Consider the following 24,770-nt stretch of genomic DNA (forward strand, 5'->3'; position numbering starts at 1 on the left):
AATAAAGCCTTAAGTAAAAGGGCTGGAGCACCCTTAAGGAGGGGGAACTAATATCGTGACACCTTCACAAGTGTGATATTAAATATTTGTCAATACTCCAAAGACAGTTGTCCATTGATTTTTCATTCTGCGCTGGTTTGATGACATCAGTGCCTGACTGGAAATCAAGGTAATTGATTTAAAAAAAAAGTAAATCAGAAAAATGCATCAAATACTGCAGAGCCTGAATTAATCACAAACACTTAATAAACTAAATTAAAAGTCAGGATTGATGTCTGTTTGCTACTGTAAGATTCTGACTGGGAGCTAAATAAAATAGAACTTATTGGTCTTTTTTAAGGCAAGGGCATGGCAAGCTAACAGAAACCAAAAGGCTTATAGACTCTCTGAAGCTAGAGCAACATTTCTTTTTATTTTTCTATGCGTTTCTGTGAATAATGACATCCAGTTATGGCAAGATCACTCTGCAATGGACAGCACGTACAAAACTGAGACAATGCTGGAGATTTGAGTCTGCTGGAGATCAGCCAATGCCTCATCAGAACTGCCTAGCTGAGCCGGTCTGCACTTTACACATGAGGAGACAGGTAAGGAGAATCATGCCGCTCAGAGAAGAGCTAACTTTTTTCCATCATGTGAAAATCTGCGATAAGTAATTAGCTATGACAGAGTTATAAAAAAACAAGGAACTAGTAATGCACAGACCAGAGGGCAGCCAATCAACTTCAAGTGTAATAAATTCTTAGGCCGAGTCTTTTTTTAAGACAAGGACAGCCATCATTCTTATGTTCCTAGGCAGGTTTACCAACAACCACAGGGCAGCTGGACTGAGCAAAGCCAGAGCTGTAGCTGTGAAGAGCAGTCAGAGCCCCTGAAGGGATGGAATTAGGGGCTCCCTGTGGAACGGGGAGAGCTCCAAACTGTACCAGAAACAAGCAGGGAAACTAATCGAGTCCAAATCCTCCCCTGGTATGAATACAGCACCCAAGTGAATTTTTTTCTTTCACCATCTCTTGCTTTACGCAAAAAACACTTAGTGTGTGTAGTGACCTCTCAAAGGTCCTTCAAAGCAAACGAAGGCCCACTCTACTAATCTCCTCTGTCGTGAACCAAAACCAGGGCCAAGTTTACATGCAAATGCTTTACATGGGTAATGGCTGGACAAATATTTATGTTTTAAGAAGACAATTCTCAAACTGCTCTTCGTGACATTGCAGGGTCTTACTTTTTTCAGGTATTTTTAAAAAACACAGCTTTTGGTTAAGGTGGCACAGTTGTCACGGATGTCGGAAGGGACAAACCGTGGAATGGCAGGAGAGCGAAAAAGAGCCTATGCGTAGCGGCGAGACGGGGGTTAGCCTGGGCTCAGCTGTTCAGGAAATGCCGTATAGAAACCTATGCCCTCAGGTAGCGGATGTGGGGCGACCTGGAGCTAGGCAGGTTTCAGGACATCTGAACCTCAATGCTGAGCGAGGAGCAGAGCAGAAGCAGGAAGTAAATAGGCCACACAACAAGACACAACAGAAAGACAGGAATAATCACAGGGAACTAGGAACAGGAGAGACGTAGAGCGCCCTCTAGGTGTACTGGGCGTGACAACGGTGGCCAAGTGGTCAGTATTGCTTCCTCATAGTGCTGGGGTTCAATTTCCAGAGTACAGTCTGTGTGGAGTTTGTATACTCTCCCTGTGTTAATGTACAGTAGGTTCCCTCCGAGTGCCTCAGTTTCTTCCAACATTCCAGGGACATACCGGCAGGTTAATTGGCTTCTGGGAAAGTTGGCCCTGGTGTGAGTGTGTGTCTGTGTATCCCACCTTGCGCCCGTTGCTTGCTGGGATAGACTCTGGCTTCCCCGCAACACGGAACTGGATGAAGTGGTTTGAAAAGATGAAAAAATCAGGAAGTAATGCAAATAAGAAGGGTAATTAAGGTATGTGTTGGAAAATTGAACCAAAATATCACAAATGTTGTACAAATGGAAGAGTAAGAAAAAGTGTTTTCCATTTGATAAAGAATTATCCCTTAGCTCCTTATGCACCTTATGTGTCTGCACTGACTGTGTGCTCTTTGTGTCCACTGACTCTGTGATCTGTGTGCCTGCTATCCCTTCCAATGCATCTTTGGAATTATAGTCTCCAGTGTCAACACAGGGAGACTATTCCCTCAAGAGCTGTCATAAAAACATGTAGTTCTCATTACAGGAGACAAAATACATTAGCACAAAAGACCTAATGAAGTGAACTGAAGCAAAATTTAACAGTATGGTTTTTGAAGAATAAACAGACACCTGCTCAACAGTTTGACCCTAAACCCTTTCAGCGTAAGTGAGAGAGATGAGTGGAGTGAGTTGATTATGTGTTCTGAATTGGAAGAACATTTGCCTGAATCCTATTACCAATTTACAAATGATTTAAATTTACACTTACAAATCAAGAACATAGATCACTTTTATGTGGCTGAGCTTTTTCAACCTGCAGAGAAACAAGATTTTTATTGTTCTTGAAGAGCAGAGAATTTTTTTTATTAAAAATGCTCTTTTATTTTCCTTTAACACTTGAATTTTCTAGCATGCCTTTTATCTACAGTATTTATTCACTTGCTGTAGCAGTATAGCTATTGCTGCATTGAATTGAAAGTGAAAGAATGTATTGAAAGGACTAATATACAAGACTTTACACATAGAATTGCACCTGTACTGCCATTCAGTCAGTTTGGATTCTTTTTAGCTGTTATAATCCATCACAACTGGGGACACTCTTATTTCATAGCAAACTGTCAGCTCTTGCAGACATATATTTTTGCAGCCTTCATCTACTGTTATTATGCAGTGTTGTACAAGGACATTGTTTATCATGGAACAACATAGCCTCAGGTTTACAGTATGTACAGAATATGGAAGATTGCTTCCCCATTTGAAGTAAGGGGAATTTTAGGGAGGTCATTGTAATTTTAATGGTCAGGTAGTTGTATAACCTCTCAACCTTCCCAATAAGTATAGCCTCATATAGCACAGTGTCTCCTGTCAAAATACTAGGGTGCAGGTGTGCACTCTGGGCCAGAGAGAAGAGCACCACCTACTGGTCCACCACCACCATTTACAGCAAACTGGTTTTCCTTAGCAACCATACAGTACAGGTCCAGTTTAGTTTAGCTTCTAAAAGCTGACAAGACCAGCCAACACGATGGTATTGCTGCTGACATTCACCTCAGCTGCTTCACAAGAAACTTGTATGATTAAGCTCAAGGTCATTTCAGCTATCACTGAGCATGAATAAAGCGGATATTAATCAGTTATGCAGTGGGAAGGTGAATTTTTAACTGTCAGGATCCAGAGTCTGAAACACAGAGTGTAAATACTCACTTGTGCTCTGACTGCACTGGAATACATTAGAAAGATGGCACCGGATTTAACACTGACATCACCCTACTGTGCGAGCAGGACTCTAATTTGGAGAGCCCAAGCTTCTCATTCTCCTCATTTGAAGTGGTAAGGAAAGAAAATGAGCTGAAGTTAGAAAAATTCACATGGCTTGCTATTCACTTGTAATTTTAGAGAAACCTTTGAAAGCCCTGAATGTCACGCATCTTTAATGGAAAACTCTAGCACATGTATCTGAATTAATTTTGCAAAAGCATTTAAATAAGAGAGCAAATGAGTCCTCCCATCAGATTTAAATAGGAAGAATGTCACTGTTGCTGGTATTTCAAAGTAGGAGTTTGAAGATGGCTGGACATTTGTAAATGTGTTTAAAGGTGTTCAGCAATAAAGACACATGATCAATTAGCAACAAGAGGCCATTCACTGAAGCCTTGAAGACAAGGAGATGATGGCCGCAGAGAAGAGATGGTCAAATATGAAGGAACATGGTGGCTTTCTTTTTAATGACTGTTAAGGGAACAGTGAGGGAGAAGGACCTTGTTGATGATGGCAGGAAGGGAGTTTGTTCTAAGCCTCAGCAGGAGAAGGAGAGGTACACCTCAGGTCAGTAGCACAGGTAAACTCCTCTGCTGTTAGACCTGAATATCCAGAGAGCTAAGGAGGGCCCTCAGCTGTGTGCACTACCTGTGTAATACTCCTTGGAGCTGGGGGAACATGGTGAGAGGATCCCAAGAATACAGAACTGCAGATTCAGGTTATAACACCACAGAGGTATATAAAGGTTGCACAAGAACCATAAAACCAGAAATCAAAAGAGACCCTTCATGGACCCTGAAAGGAGCACGATTTCATAAGTATGGGCTGAGGAGAAGGGAAAGATGGACTGAATAAGTGTGTAATTTCTAATATTCTGGATACAGAAGAGGACTTAAGCTGGGAGAAGGGAGGGCGCAACAAAGAGAGTGAGCTGAACAAAGGGACCTACAGACTGATTGGCTTCCCAACGCTGGATGTACTGTAGCTGCGATGGAGGAAAATCAGGAGACAGAGAGAAAAGTTATCTCCAGGTCTACAGACAAATGGGCCTGATGGGATCTTTTATCCTCAGAACGAGCAATTGGAAGGAAATAACAGACCCATAGGGAATCAATATCCAAGCTGAGGAAGGGGGGGTCTACTGAGGAGAAGACTAGCTTTTACATAAAGAAGCACTCCTTGGCAGACATAAAACACTACAGTTAGAGAGAAGTGGAACACAACTGTACATTTCAATACTATATAGTATCAAACTGTACGGTATCTAGCCTAGTTGTAGAAGAGATCTGGTAACGTGGCCCCCAGCAGTCAATATTACAACACATTATTTCTATGCCAAAAGAACCATCTCACCTCTAGGCTTTACCTACTGCATCCATTACAAAATGATGATGGGTGTCACAGAAAAAATATAATAATGTGTAATTGGTCTACGGACCAATGTGCAGCCCCCACCTGGAGGATGTGATGGCAGCTAGCAGTGAGGAGGAGAACAGAGTGATGAAGCAGTTCTGAGATGGGGATTATTAGGAGGCCATGTTTGGCAAAGTCCAGGGGGAAATTTGGCCAAGACATCGGGGTAACACTCTTTTCAAGAAACACCCTGGCATGACGACAGAGAAACAAGATCTTATCCGAAAGACGGTGCCTTTTTGGACAGTATAGTGTCCCCATCACTACACTGAGGCATTAGGACCCACACAGACAGCAGGGTGAGCACCCCCTACTGGACTCACTAACACCACTTCCAGCAGCAACCTTTTTCCCAGGAGGTCTCCCATCCAGGTACTGACATGCTGAGCTTCAGCGGGCTGCCAGTTGTGAGTTGCAGGGTGAAATAGATGCTGGCAATGTATTGTATGTACAATATATAACATGCATAATTAAAAGGCTTTCCCCTCTGCTCCAGTCTGTGAAACAACTTTCTTTGCCAGTTTGAATTAACTGTATCTAACAAAGCAGACTAAATTCATTGTCTTCTTCCTGTCCTTATGTCAAACATTGTAAGGACTGACACAAAACCTTGTTCATGCTGCTTTGTATGTTTAACTGTTTTTAACAGTCAGTCCTACCCTTTCCACTTCCCAAGCTCACAGATTAAATGTCTGAATTATGAAACGGTTGTACCTCCAAGCACTGCTCAATGGCGTGGCTAATGCATTATTGAAAAAGTCATAAAGTGCTTGGCTGCTGAGAATTATTTCTGGATAATTTAATAGGCCACTGCAAGTAACAAACATGTCTGAAAACCATTTTCTTGGCCAACCTCCAGCTGTTAAGGATGCAGTCGATGGTTCTTCATAGCTGTAGGAGGCAGAGCACAAGACAGTGTATGATAGAGCAGACTCAGATGCCTGGACTGTTCCCTGAGCTATTCTATGGTCTGGCAAATTCTTCACTAGCTCACCTAAAACTGCACTTCCCAGCAAACGTGGATAATCATACAATGCAGATCAAACAAATAAAATTAATTAAGCAAATTCTTAGGTGCTGGTAATATGGACCTTTTTTTTACTAGAAGGAAGCAAATTGAAATAAATAGGGGTGAAAGGGGACTTTCTGGCAGCAAGATGTCTGATATGAATTCTGATGCACAGGGATGCTCTGTGTTCTGACCTGTTTACCTGCTCTGATTGAATACGCTGGCATTGTGAAAGGGGAATGCTGGAGCGGAGAAGCAAATGAGACAGGGAGACTAGACCTTGTTCTAAGAATGAAATGTTTAAACACAGGGATTTAGCACAGTCCCCCTGCTGTGTAACACAGCCCTGGTCCTGGACCGCGCGCTGCGGGCAGAATGCTCTGCTCGCTGAAGACAAGCACTGCGCCACTCCAAACGGCTTGAAGATAAAAAAAGAGAAAATTATCAAACACCGAACGCCCACAGTCAGAAGCGACAGGCACAGCTCTGGGGACTCCAAAGAACAACTGAATTCTCATCATAGGAGGATCAAAGCCTTTCTTACAACATGTACAATCACAAAAACACATATCTGGCTGTAGTAGCATAAGGTGCAAATGCTGTACCTACAACAGGAACTGTATATATTTCCCCTATTGTAAGTGTGGTCAGCAATGTAATTAATAATGTTAGTTCTCTAACATATTTTCATGTCTTCTTCACTGGTGTCTATTGTATAAATTGCTTCTGCTTCAGTCCTCCTGCTCAATTGTTTACACTTTGATTGTAGCATCAGAATTGCCACTAATGAACCACAGAGTCCTGTCAATGGCTTCAACAAGGAACTCACCCACTCACTGTCTCAGTGATCAAAACTGTTAAGCTGTTACAGGAATATCTGTGGCTCATAACTAAAGCTTAATAAAAGGATCACTTTCAAACATTATGGGACAAGATGCCTTTCTTGCTTAGAGCAAGAGATGCTCCTCAAGGCTAGAATCTCAGGGCCTCGTTTGCAGACATATGCGATATTTATGTGCATGTTTAAAAGACATGGATGGAAAGCATCTTCAATTTTTTCATGTTCAACAAACACTTTTAATGTGTTTAGATAAAATAAAAATTCCAGCCCTTGCCATTGTAATTTGTATGTGCGAGTCATGAATGATCCTTTTGTTTTTGATAACACAAAAAATGTGTTTCCATAAATTAAACAGGCATACTATTCACAGAATGGACACTTGGACTTGCACAACAGATGACTGTAACTGTTTTGTTGTCATACTATCAAATGGGGTCACATACTGTAGGAGCTGCTAGATGCACTATTTTGACAGGTTAGGTTAAGAGATTAAAACATGATAGACTTTTCTTTTGTTCAAATTTTAAATGTCCTGAAGGTTGTGCAAAATACAGTAGTTATGAATTTCATATTACAGAATACAGTAGTGTATACTTTCTCAATACATACAAATCATAACCTCTTTTTTGAGAAAACTGAGTTGTTTGTGGAAAACAATGAAAAGAAACCTGTATATCTTTCAAGTCTCCTTGTCATTGGATTACAATTTAAAAAAGACAACTCTTTATAGATAAGAACTGAAAGAGCAAATTTGATCTGTACCTTTAAGGGCTCAGGAATGCATGGGAATAGTGCTAAATGCTTCTCTTTTCTTTTGCCTACCTGTGAAAATGGTCCCTATTCTTATTCTTGTACCATATCTTATACCATACTTATTATTCTTATACCATATTCTTCTTAGTCAAGCCTGAATTGAATTGCTTCTTCATTTAAGCAGGGGCTATTTTTGACTCATTAGAATTCCACAACACCCTTAAAACAAGCACTGCAAAACTACAAATTGGCAAAGGATGTTCTGAACCTCTTGGTTGCAATGGACCAGTTTCGGCTCACACTGTAGCTATAGTCTCGTTGTACCACAATGGCCATCAATCTTATTTTGCAATCAAATTGCTTGCGTTCTGGATGAATAATTTCCTTCACATGTAAACTCAGCAACAGCCCTCTTTGAGCCACCAAGTCAACCTGGAGCTATAAGAGAGTGTTTTTCTTTCTGGAGTTAAAGAGAAACTGCAAATCTGAATCTCAACATCCACAGAATATCAGTCTCATCTTAGCTGCAATGCTATAGGAAACTAAGAAAAGAGAAAGATTCAGAGAACAGCTTGACTCATACATACAGTACTGTACAGCAGAAAATGTGCTGCTAATGTGACTGACACTTCAAATTTACCCGTAGCTTCTTATTCAACTCCTTCTTTACTTAAACAAGCATTTTGTTTAGTTAATCACAAGAAATGTTTTACACAAAAGAAGCCGCGACACAATTAAGCCTTCTTCATGTAAAGAGAAAACACTACCGGCTTCATTAAAAATAACATTTAACAAGCCTTGAAACAAAAATAGGGGATATTGTTTTTGAAAGCAAGTACTTAGAGGTGCTGAGTCATTCAAGATCAGGAAAAATATTCTCTGTATTCCTCACAAAACCATATGAATATCTGCATTCATCATCAGCACACAGCAGCCTCCACCACAGCTCCAGACACAGAGAGTGGAGACTGTGGGGGCTGTGCGGAAGCTCAGACTCAGAAAGCAAGCCAGGAACCCAGAAAAGGTTTTCTGAACACCGAGCAGAGATCATGCTCAGCTCATTGTAATTGGTATTTGAATCTACTTTTGAGAAGAACAGAAAGCCACATCAGAGCTATTCTGGCTCAATGCCATCCTATACTCACCAGCTGAAATCTACAGCATATAATACAATGGTAGACCGATGGCTAGCATAGCTGTCTTGTAACACTGGGGCCCTGAGTCTCAATTCCTGGGGTGTTCTCTGTGTGGAGTTTGTATGTTTTTTTTCCCACGACAATCTAAAGACATGTTGGTAGGTCAATTAGCTCCTGGTGTGGGTGTGACGGTCTGTATGTGCCCTGAAATAGACTGGCATCCTGCCCAGGGTGCATCCTGCCTTGCACCTATTCAAGGCAAGCCTTGTCACTCTGCTAGATTTAGAAGGCTACCGTCCCCAGAGCAGAGTGAAGGACTGCTTACTTCTCCTCAGCAGAAGCTGGTTTTCTGGCTATTGAGCAAAGGTCATGAAATAGACTTTGTGGTGGACAGGTTTGTGCGCTTTAATAAATGGGGTTTATATCCTTGTAATTGCTTATCCTGCAAAACAAATAAGTTTAATTCCACAGAGTGATTACTCTTTACATTAAGAACAAGGCGCTCCACTGTCTTGAGGTCCATTTAGCCTGTAACACACAGATTTAATCTCCAGGGGTCTATATTAATCTGCTCTTCTCCCTGAGAATGAAATCAGTGGGGAGACATTCCGGGTGCAAGCACATTAAAATCCTATGGCAGCCCCATAAAAAGGCACGAGACAGACGGCGTCTAGCCTTAAGCAGATCTCACCTCAGTTATTGACGTTTTCTTGGTAAAGCCTATGTTAATAATATGTCCATTAGGTTTAAAATAGTTAAAGGTATTGAGGTATTGATTCATGAGAGTCTAAGGGATTTATGGGACAACAATACAGTATGTGAATCGTTGCAGAGTTGGGCAAGCTTATAATGGAAGACTGCATGCAGTAAACCTAAGAGTGCATTGTGGCTCATTTTGTTTCTATAAAAAGGTTTTCATCACACTCCCAGCACATGGGCAACTGTCACAGGTGACAGAAAGCAGAGCATGACATGTGCACACTTCACAAAGCATAATTGGTTTGCTCCGTTTCTAGTTGACCAGTTATCAGCAAACATTGCCATCGGCTTGTATTTAACAAGAGCTCATTCTAAAATCAGACCACGCAATTTTTACAAAATACTGTTCTATATATCTCAGCAAGCAGTCACCACTAAGTAAGGTGTCCAAAGTTTCCATTTATCTCTTTTGAAACACATTGTTGTTGTTTATAGGACTTGAAGCTGTGCTGGATCCACCTGCTTAACGTTGTAGTGTGTTTCCTCTTGGGCTTCTTTCTGGTGGCAGTTTAGGGACATGGTTCTTGGTCAATACCTGAACTGGTGGTGTGTGAACAAACGAGAAGCAGGAAAGGCAGGAAGTGTGACGAGAGGGAGAAAGGAAGTGACTGAGATGCTAAGAACAAAAAAGATCTGGCTGAGCTGGGGATGACTGGATGAAATTTGTTGTGAACTGGTGGAGTGGTGGCTCTGTGGCTAAGGATCTGCGCCTGTGGCTGGAAGGTTGCCAGTTCAAATCCTGTGGCTGGCGGAGGAATCCAACTCCATTGGGCCAATGAGCAAGACCTTTAACCCCAGCTGCTCCCCCAGAGGTACTGTATAAATGGCTGACCCTGCACTCTGACCCCAAGCTTCTCTCTCCCTATCTGTGTGCCTGTGTGTCTCATGGAGAGCAAGCTGGGGTATGCAAAAAGACAAATTCCTAATGCAAGAAATTGTATATGGCCAAGAAAGTGATCTTATAAATACCTCTTAGTCAGCATAGAGATTCCACACACTCACTGTACTGTAATGTTATTGTAACATTCTGAAGGAGAAAGCATGTGTTTCAAGGCCCATTGTCTGTGGGCTGCAATGGGACCAGGGCCCCAGGCAGTGGGCAAAGGAGGCAAACACACACAAACACTGCAAGCAGGCGGGTGCTGTTTCCCAGAACCAGTTTAAATCATTAGAACTCTATTTCACGCGCTATTTGCCAGCCTTAAATAATGGATCAGCATCATTTTCACCGATATCTGGCTTATTACATGTGTTAATCATGCTGAAAAGACCAGATTTCTGTATCAGTACGTGATGTTGTGCTGCATCCAGTGATGCAGACAGACACAGCCAAAGTTGCTAAGGAGACAGGGACCAAGTCTCAGTCCCGCAGTTCAAAAGAAAATTCCTTTATATTCCAATATCTCTAGCAGCAAAAAGACTAGTGAGCCCTGCTTTACTAAGAAGGTCTTCAGAGAAATTTAATAAAATGTGCTTACTGTACAAAAGCAGAAACCTGTAAATACTAGCTGCTGCAGCACAAAGTAAGGAACCTGTAGTTGTAGCAGCATTGCAACTTACCAGGCAGAACAATAGCAGACCAACCCATGCACATTCTTACAGAAAGATGGAAAGTTAAAACTCACACAGTCATCCTGCAAGTAGCACAATGACTGGACATATGCAAAAGACCAGTCCCACTAGGCTTTGAGTGTAGCCAGAGCCAATTGAAAAAGACAAAAATCAAGCCCTCTTAACATCATCACTTACTCAATAAAAAAACGTAACCAAATGCATTTTGCACTGTGATAATGATGGCTCCTACTAATGCAGATGATTAAAACTTAATAACTTGGGCCACCTCTGGCGATGGTCCACCTCTTGCAGACCCTACTGGGGTCTGTGCCATGGGCTCAGTGTTTTCCATTTTGCAGAATTACATCAGTCACATTGGATCTGCAGAAGCTCACTACTTTAATGCCACCCACTGAGGCACAGCAGATAGTTTCAACAATCTTTCTGGTACTCTGCCAGTCTTGTTTGGAAAAATGCGGAACTATTGTTATTAGTTTCTTGGCGTGCAGTGTATAGTGGCACAACAGCATCTACACGGGGCACCTAACCAGAGAGGGGCACTCTAATTAGAGCACCGCTTTAGTCTCGCAGGCTGGGTATCTCTTTTATGACGCAGAACACTGATGCTGCCCCCTGCCAGCTTTTTGCCAGGAGAGAGTAAACAAACCCAGTGTCAAATTCGAACAGGTGCCTTAAACATTCACACTTTACAACAAAGCAGGCAGGCAATCTGAAGAATAATCTTTCTGTACTATGTCTTTTAAAACAAAAAAAATAACAAAGTAAAAAAAAGTCAGGCACGCTCAAGAAACTTTTTAAATATTTTAGGTCTTTGATATGTGCAGTTTGTTAAAGTATATTTCTGAATAAGATCCTGGTCTTTAAGCTGTATTGAATCACTGCATTACACATTCTATACTGGGAACAAAAAAAACACTCCACCAAACACAAGTGTTTGCTCATTGAGCTATCTACTCACACTTGGCCCCATCTCTCTATAGTAAAGCTACAGAAATCAATCTGGGTGTGTGTGACAAACGTGCACATTTCTGGAAAAATGCATATACACAGAAACAAACAGATACAGCCTCGTTATAATCAAGATTTAATGTTCTAGACAAAGAAAGAAAAGTAAATGGTCTTGGCCTCCTGTATATACCATTGCCCAGAGTGATCTTACCCTTCCCCGAGTGTTAATCAAAAGTGGGCTTTATAGTTCCCTCTACCTGTTCATGGGCCTCTCCTACAAACCTCTAATTACATCTGTTTTTAAATCCCCAACCTCTCTGAGCAGCGCAGCAGACTGCCTTGAGCACAGCTCCTAGTTAAATATATTGTATTGTGCTATATTGCACTTCTAAAACAGAATACTCATTAAACATGTATCATTAATTGGAAGATGTTAATGTGAATGTTCACCTTTTAAAAACAATAATATAGAAAACAGAGAAAATGTCCTGAGAGTATTTTAATTGTTTCTGCTTTTATTATTTGTTTACAAGATCTGAAAGGAAGATTTTTTTGCACTGTATAAGATAAAGTTAAAGGAACAAAAAGGAGTTGTTCCCAGTTCCCATCTTAATGATGGGTTCTGACTGAGAATTAATGCCCATCCACACACACACTCACAAACATGTAGAGTATACAAACGTTCACACCCACACAGATACAAATATATTGTAGATACACACACACAGACACACACTCCCCACACAGGAACAAGCACGGACACAGACACATACAGTAAAAACACATACCAGAAATATACACACAAACACAGACACATACAAACACAAAAACAGATGATACACAGAGACACACATACAAGCATGAAGATTTTGAGTGCCTCTCAAAATTATCCAGCTGCTTCAGCACCACAACAGTAAATCAAACTAAATGCTCATATTAAGAAAGGTGATTAACTACATTTCATCTTCCAGCAACATTTACTGTTCCAAAAAAAAGATACCCTTTAGTGGCAATAGTCCAAATGACAGCACCATTTCAATAAATTGTCCTTGTTACATTAGTAGTAATTCATTGATCTGAAGGTCTTACTCAGCTATTACTTGAGAATCCTTGGGAACTTTCTTTCAGCAATGTGACTGGATGGCTTCACTAGCGATCCATTTGTAGGAAATAGTGTTACAATACCTTTAAGCTCATATGTACAGTAAGTGCTGTACATCTGCAAAGAGCAAAGAGATGAGTGGGTTCAGCCCAATGATGTCTAGATCCTGATTTTTCTTCTAAAAGACGTTTTAAAGAATACTGTGCCATGTCCTGCAGCCAAAATGAGCCTCTAGAACACATTAAATTGAGCTTGTAAACTTCTTGAATAAAATTGAAGAGAATCCTCAGGGGAACTTTTTTATCTTATTTTAGATAAGCATATTTCACCCGAAGAAGCATATGACACCTGAAGAAGGCTCCACAGCCGAAACATTGCATTTCTTTTCTTCAGTTTTCAGCATGGACTAAACCTATACTTGTTCCTTTGGAGCCTACGCATGTTGACGCAGCTGCCTACTAGAACTAACACCCAAGAATTATACATATAGATATATTTATAGAGTGTTTTTAGTCACAGTAAATTTGACTTAGCCCACCTGGCTGAGGGCTGACCTCCTAGCCACAGGACGAGGAGGCTGTCCCAGGGTCCCCCTCATTCAGGAAGAGGAGGGACCAAGTCAGCTGTAGAGCTGAAACGAGCTACAGGAGGGGTCCAAGAGATGTGTACAAGGGAGAGAAGGGTATTACATACAGTATTTATAGTTTTTATGTGAGTAACTTACATCAGGAATTATTAGAATTCACTGACAGCGGATTTAACTTGACTTTTGTTTACTTGCACATTGTCTATTGCTTGTTTGTACATTGTTTGTACTTTGTCTTGATGCACTGTTTGCACTTTGTCTTGTTTTTGACACTTGTTTTACAATCGAGAGACTTTCTGTAAGTAAGAATTCCATTGTACCAGTACCGGTTACATATGGCAATAAAGTTCAAGTACAAGTTCAAGTTCCTTCCCAAACTCTTATAATGAAGTTAGTTTCATTAAACTTATAATGAAGTTAGTTTCATTAAACTTATAATGCAGTTAGTTTCATTAAACTTATAATTAAGTTAGTTTCATTAAACTAACCAACAGTGCTATCTGCCATAAATTATTTTTGAATTAAAATTGTGGTAGTGGTGGGATGTGCCAGTTACAGGCAGACAAAATAAATAAAAGCTCCATTTCAGAAAAGTACAGCAGGCTCATTGCTGAAAATCACTTTGCCAATCCTGTAGAAGTTGAACTTGAGTAATTAGACTGAAGTAAATCAGTATTAAAGAACTGTATCACAATAAGAGTATTAACCATATTTGGTGTCATAGGTACAGTAATTATCTACTGAAATTAATTGACAAACATTATAATTAGATTGGGTTTCCAAATGTTGTTGTTTCTGATAAGTATACCATTGTTTTCAACCTATTTTAATTTCAAATAATGTGTTTTCCTATACTATAGTATTTTCTATACTATACTATAACATTTTATGTTAAGGATCAACATCCAGTGTTTGCTTGCATAATACTCTGAGAGTGAATGAATTCTCTCAGAGATATTTAGAAACACCAAATAGCTACAGTATGTGCAACTAGGGGTTGTTTGTAAAGGATATTCGGTGCTTAAAATATCTCTAGACTTTGAGAAACACATGGGAAAGGTATGTGTATCTGATAAAGGAAAATTGTTGTGCTACAACACTGTGACTGAAAAGCTTGTAGGGATACAAGGTGTCACAGCACAGATCAGTCTAGTTTTGAAATAAGTTTATTTTTGAACATCACTCCAGAGATGAGCAGAGATGGTTCTCTGAGAGGCAAGCTCTGAAGAATAGGCCATAAGTTTTTATAGCTTTGATCACAGCTTGTACAGACTTTTGCTGTTACCATATATGTGATTTCAGGATAATGACATTCAGAATAGATATTTGTGTACATTGCCAACAACACAAAAGTACAGCTACCAAGCATTCCTTAGCTAAAACAAGGACTGCCAGAGGTGCACGACAAGTGTATTGTGGGCTTTTATAATCTAAAGGAACTACTGTATATGCAACTGAATCCTACAAGCTCAGTATTATTCAATAGAATTAAATTGACTAATGCTCAGATCATTTCACCTCAACAAATGTATGAAACAATAAAAAACACCCATCACTTAAAACATATACTACAGTATGTTACCCAAACCAATGGAATGTTGCAACACATGTGCAGCAGACAGTCATTAGTCAAAAGTCTGTACTATAATACTTTAGGTTTTAACTTTATTGTACTTAATGGGAATAACTTTCAGGTCTTCTCGAAACAAGGTCATTTTATCACATACCAAAGAATGATTTTCAGTCTTCATCACCACTTCCCTCCACTTGACACACAACACTATTATGTGCCCTCAGTCCCACTGCATAGCAGATCAGGTAGCGAATGAGAACCTGCTTCACAATGTGAATTAAGGTGGAGCTTTAAGTAATCCAGATTATACATCCCAACTCTGGAAGCGTGTCACATTCTGGTCCAGCAACACCACTTACAGCAACTATCTGGCTTTCCTTAAGTTCTCCCATTCCATTTCTGAGCAGACCTTGCGTAGTTGTGAGATCTGCTGAGATCAGGCAGCAGGTGGTATTGGGGCTTCTCTCAAGCAGAAAGCAATCAAAACCCATCCTTCTATGTACTGTACAACACTGTGCTTAAACTACACTTAACCCTAATGTGGATGGGTTCTCAAACACTGGAAACATGCCAAACCAAACTCTTGACTGCAGAAATCAAGGTTCTAATATAAAATGCCTGAATGAGCGTGTAAAGAGAAGAAAAGTTAGGTCTATTCTAAAACAGAGGCCTGGGTTCAACCATACCTCAGGTTGCCAGTGAAGCCGAGCTGTTTGAGCTGTAGGATGGTTTCCTGCAACAGTGCCTTATAGACTGGTTCCTATCTCACCTACAATTATGACTGGTCATGAGCTGTTGGTCCAGGTCTGGTTTGTAGGAGTATACTTGAAACCACAATGAAGTTCAACAATGGAATATATTTGAGAAAGCTCTGTGTTGCCAAAAGGGCCGATAACCAAATGTTAATTTGAAAGTCGAGGGGGATTTGACAATGTACTGTGATCTAGTACTTCTAGAATTGTTTGCAGAAATAATGGACATTTTGTACAACGGTCTATATGCACACCTTCCTCATTTTCAAAAACTCAGATGACAAAATCGTGATTTTTGCAGTTCCATGCACACTTTTCATTTTAATCTCTATTTCTTCTCATCATCCCAAGCCTCTTTCACTAGCCGGGTCAAGTGTGAGCCGAACTCTTACGCATACTCCTCTTGGGATCTATGGCCTTGTTGCAGAGTGTGCATGAATTATTAAACACCTCAGAGCTGAAGTGAGCCTTGAATTGTAGGACTACTGACTGCCAGCCTTTGCCAGGACCTTGAGTGTCACTCCTGCCACCTCATTCCCTTTTCATCCACTGCCCTCTGTTCAGGACTCCACCACATACCCCCTCGTCCTATGGAGATACAAGCTTTGGCCTTGCAGATAACTTTAGCAAGCCAGCATGTCTCTTTCTTGTTTCCTCTGGTAAAGTTTGTTCTTATTAGCCTTAAAAGATTAAAGGCCTCCTTCCTTGAAGGTAGGTATCAAGGCTTTCTGGAGGACAAAGCCAACATCTGCATATCTGTACCCAGAGATAATACTTGTGCAGTGCTCCTACTGCAATGACACCTGCTATTTTGTAGTGGATATGTGTGTGTTCAAAGAAGCCTGTGAAACATAATGTTTTTTTTTATAATTAGCAGCAGCTATTTTAGTATGGGGGTGATGAGAAGCATCTAGCTCCCGTGTCCTTCAATTACAACACGTATTCTTATTCTTGGCGATTGTGTTTTGCGATTTACTAAGTAACGATGCGAATGTTTGTAAATAAGTAATTGTACAGGTATCAAAACTTGTTTAATTCCTAACCTACCAACAATGTTTCATGCCTGCTGTCGGTCTTTTTTACAGCCCCATTTTCAATGTGATCAGCCCAGTAAAATCTTTACAGATCTTTTGACCTATTTGGACAGAAAATACGCCAGGAAAGAGTGACTTAAATCAAGCTTTCTTCAGCCTAGTTCTAAAACATCTGCTCATGAGACAAAGTCGGCATCCACGTTATGAGTGTTAACTTTTCAAAACAAGTTCCGTTCGTTTAATACGTTTTTCAGTTTTCAATATATAAGCAGAAACCAGTCGAAGGAAAGATTCTAATTATGTAGAATGTTTTCACTGTTGAAATGATACTGCGTAATTGCTCCTAAGTGTTCAGCTGCGCAGCACACAGCTTTATATACAGTACATTCATCATGAAAAATGAGAAGCTGGGACTCGGTTTTTCCGTAGTGTAAGAAAGCCCATGACTACTACTGAATGAACTGAACACAGGGAGGGGAAATAATGGCAGGGGGAGGAAAAGGAAACGGAGCTCAGTAAAAATGAAATGAAAACAAAAACAGGAGGAAACTACGAGAGCTGCTGCCGACAACACTTTCGCCTCTCGCTGGTGCTGTCCCAGTCTAACTCCACGGACAGCAACTTCTCCGTCCACCAGAGCACTGCCCGTCCAGCTCTCCACTCACAATCCGGTGGAGGAATTCCGTCAAACGCCCAGGAACCGTGCTCCAAGTCCACCCGAGGGCTGCAACCTCATTAAAAAGACGGCGCGCTGCCTCTTTAGTTTATAACGCGTGACGTGCTTCTTTAACAGTCCGCGCATCCTGTTAACTGACAGACTGGCGAGGGAGAAGGAGCCCCAGTCCTAGCGCTACCAAAAAAATCAGTTTCCTCTGATACCTCAAACCAGACTTCCTTCCACTGTATACATACTTCTGAAGCACCGGGGGTATCGACACGCTATACAACCGGCAGCCTCTTCGGCACGAACATCCAAACAAACCCTGCAGAGTGAGCGCACAAAGTAGCTGTGCAGTTGATGCGTTACACGCTGGTGGCGAAGGATCTGCACTTTCTCTTTCATCAAACGCTAAAATCACTGCACCTCCTTAAGAGCCGAAATGCAGTCAGACACATTCTATAGCCTCAGTTCTGATTATAATTTAATTGCCTTTGTCTTAGCTTGTACCTACAGGCTACAGTGATGTCAAATGAATAAACAGATCCTTGCGCCACCAACTGTATCAAATTTTACTGAACTGCTATCTCATTTATATTTCTATAGATTCTGCTAACTAGCTTCATAATGACCACAGAAATATTGGTTTGACAGGGTTCTAAGATATATTACATTTATTGCACTCACATCACATACAGTATTTCTTGGACAATTTCTAAAGGGATAAAAAATAAACTAGCATACCGTTCTCTGAACCTAACAGACTTTGCCCCAGACACACTTACTGCCCGATGCGTTTCATGAAATCTAGCTGGGGAAAAAAAATCACTTTCACACACACACGCGCGAATGCGAGAAACACGATTCGTAAATGCACATTCACGTACCTTTTCCTCCTTAATTGTCCAAGACTGAAACTCAGATGGCAAACCAGGCGTGATATTATCCTGTTCAGATGGATGATGTGTCCGAAATACAGGAGTCTCTTAATACCGGCAACGCTCGTCTAATTGTAAACACATGAATGATAATGAGGTGGACAGAGGGATCTGCGGTCTTCTGTCGGTTAGGTCCCCTTGTGTTCTGCGTACGCGCAGAAATCTGTAAATCGGTGTAGCTCTCTGTATTTTCTCTCGCTTTCTCCTGTGTCAGAGGCGGCGCGGGGAGACGCGAGAGCCCTCGTTCCTGGTGCTCCCCATGGCTGAACGGCTCATTCACGTTTGCGGTGAGGAGACAGGACTGCGAGGCAGAGGCAGTGATGCTGCGGCGCTCGGCTGTCCCCTGAGACGAGAGAGAGAGGGGGAGAGAGAGAGAGCGCGCACGGCGTGGAGCAGAGGTGCATACAGGCTGGACGCAAAATACGGGCCTGGATTGCTCTACTTAAAAACGATCAGCACCGGCCGCAGCGCGGACAGCGCACAGCTCGCCGCGCTCCCGACTGGGCGTCAGCTGGGCGCTTCAGATAGAGAAACGGATCTGTTTCTCTTCTGACCTCTTCTCTCGTGTTGCGTGAGTTTATCACCAACCGAAAGCTATGTTTACATATTTCTGCTCTAGAGCATTACATATGCCTTTTTAAAAAAAAAAAACACGGGATTGTAGATACAGCACAAAACACAGCTTGTCTCTTGACTAGGCTACACTGCGCTGAAGCAGTTGCACGTTTTTTGAGTTAATTCAGGAATTGAGGACGAGCACTGATTCGAATTTGTTTTTCTGTGACATTGAAAAGGAAGGACAAGCACAAGGTAAGAGTTTGTAGAGATATACAATCGTTAATCAGAGCATTTTCAGTCATTCCCTTTTTGGCAAAAAAGCTTTTTGTTTGAAAACATGAATGAAATAAAACGAGACTATATTTACAGATACCTAGATGGCTTATTGTATGCACACAATAAAACAGAGTAGCCCAGAAAAGTCAGCGTCACGTTCCTGGTTGTGTAGGTCTCTAAAGAGGGGATTAGCGTGCTATTTGATATATGGCGAGAAAGAAAAATCCCGTATTACCTTACATTCACAAACACTTTGATTTCGAACCTATAACAATTTAAAACGTTTTGGTGGTTGTCCGGAAGGCGATCCTACATAACTGCGCCGATAAACCTGCGCTCAAAATGAGTTTGCAAAGAACGTCGCTGAACGAACAAACGTCTGATAACGATTTGTGTCTCCAGAGACTTCCTTCAAGTCAGCCTGATATCAGAGAACAGAAATGAAACCTAAATACACGACAAATTAAAGCAGAAGAACTTTAAAGTGTTGAAGCTGAAAAAGAGCCGTGTGTGTATGGGACTCGCTGCGTTCAGGCTCTGAGTTCAAGCGGTGGTTCTGACAGTCTGTGGCATCCTGACCCACTTAATTCATTTCCCCCGATCTTAGAGAAGCAAAGCGAGCTTCGTGTGCCCGAGACCGCCGCAGTTATCCCCAAGGGCAGCTGAACTCAAAGATTCTGCAACTCGCTTTGGATAAGATGGCCTGCTAAACAACTCATTCCTGTTGAGCAAAAACTGTCTTGAAAATTTAGCAAATATTTTTTTCTCCAGGTTCTCCTCGTTTTCCACATTTTCTACATATTTGATTGTACGGCCAACTGATAACAAGGTAAACGGGGGGAAATGCAACTTCATTTTTCCCGATTTCGTTTGAAAATCAATGACTGGACAGGCTAGCTCATGTGAGTGAAGTGCCTTCAGAATAATTTGCGAAGTATTTTATGTACTCCGGAAAGCCCCGTGAAATAATGGTTTCAGTACCAGTAAGGTAATAGCTAGTTATTCGGACGTTTCTTGTATGAAACAAAAGCATTTTAATGAATCAGTTTGGAAAGAAGGCATTACCCACTGCACTAGGTGACGCCAAGGGAGTCAACAGACAATGATTTGAACCCGGGACCGTCCGAAGTGCTTAACTACCCTGATAGCCTGATGAACATAATGTCTCTGCTTATTTTTCTGCTTGCATATATATAGGATTCAGAAGTGGGGTTATCTACAGTACCTGATAGATTAATAATAAAAACGAACGCAGGGACATGTGGTATTGTAAACCAGACGAAGGATTATACGTCTGGATGAGACCCAGCAGCCAACATATTCATAAAAAGCTTGGCTTTAATGCCGAATATGGAAGCTGAAGCCGTGTTTAACACTCGCCTTGCGTCTGAAACCGGCGTCGAATTGTCAGCCTGGTGATCCATATTGAATTTATCACAGGTTGCAACCAATATAATTTAATCCCCCCCCTCACCTAAAAAAAAGTAAAAACGAATACTTCTCTGGAAACTATTTGAAGTACTGACAAAAGTAACATCCTGCTTTTAAAAAAAAAAAGCCAACAGTTTTACGGACTACAAAAGAAAATACTGTCCAATCTGATCCTGGATTCGTTAAACAACGACTTTTAGTTTTTGACGAAAACATATCGCTTGAAAGAAGGGCTTGGAACGGTTTCAAACTCTCAAATGAATTCTACCTATCCATTTGCTGAGTGCTTTATCCAATTCAGGTTTGCGGGAGAGCTGGAGCCTATCCCACTAAGCAACGTGCGTAAAGCAGGACACACCCCGGACGTATGCCAGTCCATCAGGGCATATACAGACACACCTGCGGCCAATTCAAATACCAGTATATCTTTTGACCTTGCTGTCCTAAATATTGTGTATGAAAATACAAATACTACGTTCAATCCAATACAGAGCCTGTCTTTAAGATAGCGGCGCTGAACTAGCTGAATAATACCGTATAAACTAACGCAGGGAGATGCGATATTATAAAGCAGTGGTAGGGGGATTATTCATCTGGATACGACCCAGATGCACAACAAATCCAGTTCAGATCCAGTTCACAAAAAAATCTGATTTGTGGTGATTTGATTTATTTAATTTGGCAGATCACTAGGCAGTCAGAAATAGTGCACGTTTTGTATTTCAGACTAGCACGCCAATACATGCCTTAGTATACAGCTGAGACTCAGGAAATCATTTTAATTATTTATAAGAACATAAAAATCTAAGAAACATCATAAACATGAAGCAGCCATTCGGCTTATCTTGCTAAGAAGGAAAATGATACCGTAAAGTTTTTCTCACAGGACACGAGAACCAGATTGATTACCATAGTACTCTTACTTTAAATGAAAACGTCTTGTTCTTAAATCCCAGAGATTCACCAGTTGAGGCTCTTGAAGTGGTAAAGACTAGGCACAAAGACAGTTGGCTGTTTGGGGTGTTTCTTTGTTAAGAAGGAGAACAGAGGTGGGTTCCTACAGTATGTTGTGCTGTCAAGGAAAATCCGTCGTACCTTTGCTTAAAAAGGTGCTAAAATAATATACATGTATATCAGGAAGACATCAAATGTCTATTGAAAGTTTTTGTTTTCTTCTGTGTGGCAACCTCAATTTAACCTTGAAGGAGCTCAATTTGGACTCCGCGTCACCCACGTTCAATCTAGGTCGCTTTCTTCTCGTTCGGCGCCGGAATCTCATCTCGGAGCCACAGAACTCCATTGAAATGACCTCGAGGGTCTGCTGGGAAATTCGATGTTCCGCTTGATCTCGCTCTCGTGCAGGTGTCATTTCCTCAGCGCGCCTCACAAGCAGGGGAGCCCCCTGGTCCAGAGTCTGTGTACTGCACCGCCGCGGCTCCTGGTCGATCGGCGCTGAAGGCTTTTCACTGTCCTTCTGTTCGGCTCGCATAGCTCTAAGGATGTCTTTATTTTTCTGCTTCACCTTTCTTTAAAAAAAAACTAGCTTTTCACATACTGAATTCTGCAAGTGCATGACTGACTGTTACTAAGGCGCTACATGACTTTGAAATGAGACCGAGCTGACGGGATCACAAACAGCAAAGAAGTAGCCTACACAAGCAGTTCAGAGCATGAAAGGAATAAATGAATGAATTAGAGGATGCGATCGTTAGAAATAGCTCCCCTGTACGTGGCTGGGTTCGTTTAAAGCGCAACTCACGACAGGATTATTCCGGCTGGGGTTGTTTTTACCTCTGGCTACTGATTCCCCTCTGAAGTGCCGCCCGAGAGCCGGTGAGCGTCCTCCAGCCGCTCTGAAGAGCCGAAGGCGGCGGCGGCCTTTTATTCTTCGCCCCCTCGAAGACCCTTCGCTAGGTCTGAAGCCTGAATTGATCCATTTTCAAGTGCTCTTTTGCAAGTTTTGCTCGGCGGTTTAATTTTTTTTTTCCATTTATCACCAGGGATGGAGATGTACAAGGGTTCGGTTTATGGGCTTAAACCTGGCGACAGAGAACGAGAATGAAAATACATTTTCGTGTTTCAGAATGTTTCCGCGTCCTTGAAATCCTATCGTGTCTTGATGGAGGCGCAGATCGTCCTAAACATAATGTTGGGTCATGTACTGACTATGGACACTGTCAACCCGCCATGAACACGGGGGTCTCCAGCGACTGAAGACTGAAAAGTGGGGGCCTCCAATGACGTCATCACTATTGGAAGAAATGCAACTTATTTGCACTTTTATGCAAAGAGTACTGGGAATGCGTAACCCCTTGACTCCTCAAGAAGCAGATGGATGACATATTTGGACACCGATCTTCCACCAGCCCTTGGAAGATCAAGACAGACTGGATGTTTTTTTTTTTCTGATTGGAAGAAATATGTACCGTATTGTAACGCATACGGCCGACATTACAGGTTGTGCGAGCCGGCTTGCCAGTGCGGTGACATCACCGCCCTTCCCTGTGAATAGCAGGGACCACAGCTGTCGGGCTGAAGGGAGATTTTGAGTGACGCCAGAGGCCCGGGTTCAAGTCTGACCTGAAGCGGCAGCGGCGAGGGCACATGCTCACGTGAACCCGAGAGCGCTACAGTATGTTCTGAAGTCTAGACTCACTCATTGAGAAAAGCGCCGTGTCTGTTTGAGGCGGTCTCCGGTTTGCTGGGAAAGGTGTTTTAAGTGTTACATTAGCTACAGCAGTGGTAGTATCAGCTGCCTTGCATCATGATGCAGTGAGTAATGCAAACCAGCGATATCAACGTGTCAACAACACTTAAAGAACAAGGAGGAAATGACAACTGTATGGGTTTATAATGACGCCCTTACCTTGATGGCGTATTTTAAATTGCCGTGGTTCAATTTTATGTTGATTTTTTTCTCTTCAATGATTTTGCTTGTTTTGTAATCCACAGTGGCTGAAAACTGTTTGAGCTGCTGTCTGGCGGGGGCGAATTTTGCCCTCATAAACAAAACACCTTCTTAGGCAGCTGAGGCATTTTCGAGGATGTGAGAATTACTCAAAAAAGATTAAATAACACTTCTCTGCACATACTGACAAACTTTGTGCTGGTAGCAGAATTAAACTGCCAACTAGACGTTTCTAAACCAATGTGTAGTTTCAATGTATGCTGTGATTTGGGTATCATGAAATGTTACCCTGTAGTGTCAAACATAAAGACTGAACAGATGATTAAAAAATTGTCTTTGATTAACAACAAATATTATAATTACTGCTAACAATGAAGTAGTTCTGTATAGCTAGTCAGTTAGATCCGTGTTATACAGTGGTTAGTATTACTGTCTTGCAGTGCTGGAGCCCTGGGTTCAATTCCAGACCTGAGATGTTATCTGCATGGAGTTTGTTCTCTCTGTGTTTTCCTGGGTTTCCTCCAGGTGCTCCACTTTCCTATACTGGTAGGTGATGAGCCTTCTGGAAAAATCTAACCTGGGCTGTGTGTCTGTGATGGACTGCTGTCCTGGCCAGGTCTCTGGCTCCCCCATGACCCTGAACTGGATGAAGTGGTTAGATGGACGCAGAGCAGCAATCGTAACCGATGTCGTAGTGTCTAATTTCCATGCAACAGGGCATTGCTCGAGCAGTTTGGATAAGGTGTCTTGCTTGCGAGTTACAGGTACAGTGTTTCAGCTAAGCTCAGTGCTCTCTGTTCCGGATCCCAGAGTCGAAACCATTGCTTCCATATACAGTAGTAATTATGTTTCCAACTAAACACCATGATCATGGAGTAAACACAAATGCTCTTCAATTGCCATTAGCCTTAGATTAGAAAACATGGACATGTGAATGATGTGCACTAATCAGATTTAGGAGACTGGTTATTTGTAATTGTAAGACCTCCTGCTATAGGATTTAGTCAGTAAGGCAGCCAGCATCCTGCTTGCCACATCTGATCTGGAAACATGTGTCCTGACAGCTCCAAGGATTCTTTCATCTATCATTCCATTGCTGGAGGCAG

At 41.7% G+C, this 24,770-nt stretch overlaps 1 protein-coding gene across 4 annotated transcripts in view; it reads right to left on the reverse strand.

Moving 5' to 3' along the window:
• Window positions 1–19,111, reverse strand: part of dlgap4b (discs, large (Drosophila) homolog-associated protein 4b) — a 263,244-nt gene extending 244,133 nt beyond the window's left edge. For 2 of the 4 annotated variants that reach the window (XM_069179621.1, XM_069179619.1), the window contains exon 1: window positions 18,441–19,108. The gene's annotated coding sequence lies outside the window, so the exon portion shown is untranslated. Of the gene's footprint in view, window positions 1–18,440 lie in introns of all 4 variants that reach the window. The other 2 variants (XM_069179620.1, XM_069179623.1) reach the window with 2 other exon arrangements.
• Between the last annotated feature and the right edge of the window lie 5,659 nt (window positions 19,112–24,770).

This window comes from Lepisosteus oculatus, chromosome 16 (assembly GCF_040954835.1).
Source record: "Lepisosteus oculatus isolate fLepOcu1 chromosome 16, fLepOcu1.hap2, whole genome shotgun sequence".
In the NCBI taxonomy this organism is placed as follows: domain Eukaryota; kingdom Metazoa; phylum Chordata; class Actinopteri; order Semionotiformes; family Lepisosteidae; genus Lepisosteus; species Lepisosteus oculatus.